Source organism: Salvelinus sp. IW2-2015, unplaced genomic scaffold (genome assembly GCF_002910315.2).
Source record: "Salvelinus sp. IW2-2015 unplaced genomic scaffold, ASM291031v2 Un_scaffold2126, whole genome shotgun sequence".
NCBI classification, from domain to species: Eukaryota; Metazoa; Chordata; class Actinopteri; order Salmoniformes; family Salmonidae; genus Salvelinus; species Salvelinus sp. IW2-2015.
Genome location: NW_019943461.1, coordinates 157,258 through 159,529, shown reverse-complemented (window position 1 = coordinate 159,529; position 2,272 = coordinate 157,258).

The following is a 2,272-nucleotide window of genomic DNA, read 5'->3' as shown; positions in this document are numbered from 1 at the left end:
ACACCACCAACAAAAGAGAGAGATAGCCCGATACTTGTAATGAGGGAGAGTTCGTGGAAAAGTGCATGATGAAAGTGTTGTGACCTCGTATGCCGGCAGTAGAAAGCAGCATTTTAAACGTGAAGCCTGAGCAGGCAACAAGTATAGCTCGATAGCCCTGTGAGTTTGCCACCAAATTTGTATGACGAGCACTGAATGGAAAGGTAAAAGATTTTCGTTGCGTTCTCCTGCGCTTGGTGGATGAGAGCTGGCTGACGCAATGATCTGGAAAAGAGTTTATTTTGGTAATTTACAATCAGAAAGGCTGCCAAATAGAAAGGAGCGCAATTTCGATTTATTTTTTTTTATTTTTTTATCTTAAAAATGCAATGCCTTGATGGTGTTATCTTTCATTTGCAATGTCGATTTTGCATGTCTCAACTTATAAAGTTGTATATATATTGTAGGGTAATAATAGCCGATGCTTGTTCCATACTTCAATGTTAAAGGCAAAACTTGTTTATGGGTGCCATAATTAAATAGGTTATATTCGATGTTCAATTGTTGGCTGCCGCGGATTTGTTTCAGCATGTTTTAAGATTTCTGGCGCCTGACTGGGTAATTTTTTGAGTTTGACACGCCCTGGTTAGGAGGTAAGTGTCACTTTTTCCACCTGGGCACTTCCAAATGGGGGAAACGGTTCATTTCCACCTCACTTCCAAAAATGGGGGAAACTGGTCCATGTTCCACTCACTTCCAAAAGTGGGTGAATAACGGTCCATTTTCCACTCACTGTCCAAATGGGGAATACGGTTTCATTTTTGCACCTCATTTCCAAAATGGGGAAACGGGTCAATTTTTCACCTCTTCCAAAATGGGGGAAACCGGTCATTTCAGAACTAATTAAATCTCGGTTCTTTGTTTCAGCATATTGTCATTGTTGTGTCAGAATGGGAGGGGAAACGAGAAACGAATAGCGTCCCCAGGATTATTCATGTAGCCGTCCTGTTGACTGGGCGTCTACTGTTGACGGTGGTTAAGTGTGTCCGCTAAGCGCTGAAACGATCTTCATTTAGTCTCTGTTGCCCGTGTGGGATCAGTTGGTAGAGCATGGCGCTTGCAATCGCGCAGTTGTTGTGGGTTCATTCCGGGACGGGGGGACAGGGAATGAATAGTGTATGAACTTTCCAATTTGTAAGTCGCTTGGATAAGAGCGTGCTGCTAAATTGACGTAAATGTGTGTGCTGTCCGTCGTTTGAACAGAGAGCCGCGTGTGTGTGGTGTGTGAGTTGTGTGTGTGGTGAGTGTGGTGTGAAGTGTGTGGTGTGTGTGAGTGTGAGTGTTGTGTGTTCATGAGAGGCTCTGATGTTCTTGCTGTTTGTAATTAGAGGCCTTGTGTTTCATTGTTCTTCAGTCCACCTGCTCTGATGATTAGGTCAACCACACGTTCTGGTGACGTGCAACAGGCTAGCATTGTAAGGCCAACACACAAGTCCATTCAGTTGTTGGGCCACCGGTGTCTGACTGGTCCGTTGGCATGGTGGTGGTAGCTAGATGTGGGGTTGGACTGGGAGGTACTGGGTACTGCTGGACTGGAATGTGATGGAGAGAGAGAGAGAGAGAGGTAGAGAGAGAGAGCGAGAGAGAGAGAGAGAGAGAGAGAGAGAGAGACCAGAGAGAGAGAGACACGAGAGAGAGACGAGAGGACGAGACAGAGAGAGAGAGATGGAGTAGAGGACAGAGAGAGAGGACAGAGAGAGAGAGAGAGACAGAGGAGAGGGAGAGAAGAGAGAGAGAGACAGATGAGAGAGAGAGAGAGAGAGATTGAGAGAGAGAGAGCGAGAGAGAGCGTGGAGAGAGGAGTGAGCTGAGAGAGGAGAGAGAGGCCGGAGCGAGTAGAGAGAGGAGAGAGAGAGAGAAGAGGCGAGAGTGAAGCGAACCGGAGAGAGAGAGAGAGAGAGAGAGAGAGGAGAGAGTTGGCGACCGATGAGAGAGACATGAGAGAGAGACAGAGAGGAGGCGAGAGTCGGAGCGAGAGCGAGAGCGAGAACAGAGAAGGAGAGACAGAGAGAGAGAGCAGAGAGAGAGAGAGAGAAGAGAGGAGAGAGAGAGATCAGAGAGAGAGAGAGAGATAGAGAGTAGAGAGAGAGAGCACAGAGGTAGCGAGAGAGAGAGAGAGAGAGAGTAGTGAGCACCGAGAGAGAGACAGAGAGAGAGACAGAGAGAGAGAGAGAGAGAGCGGGAGAGCGGAGAGCGAGAGGAGAGCGAGAGAGAGAGAGGCGAGAGTGAGGAC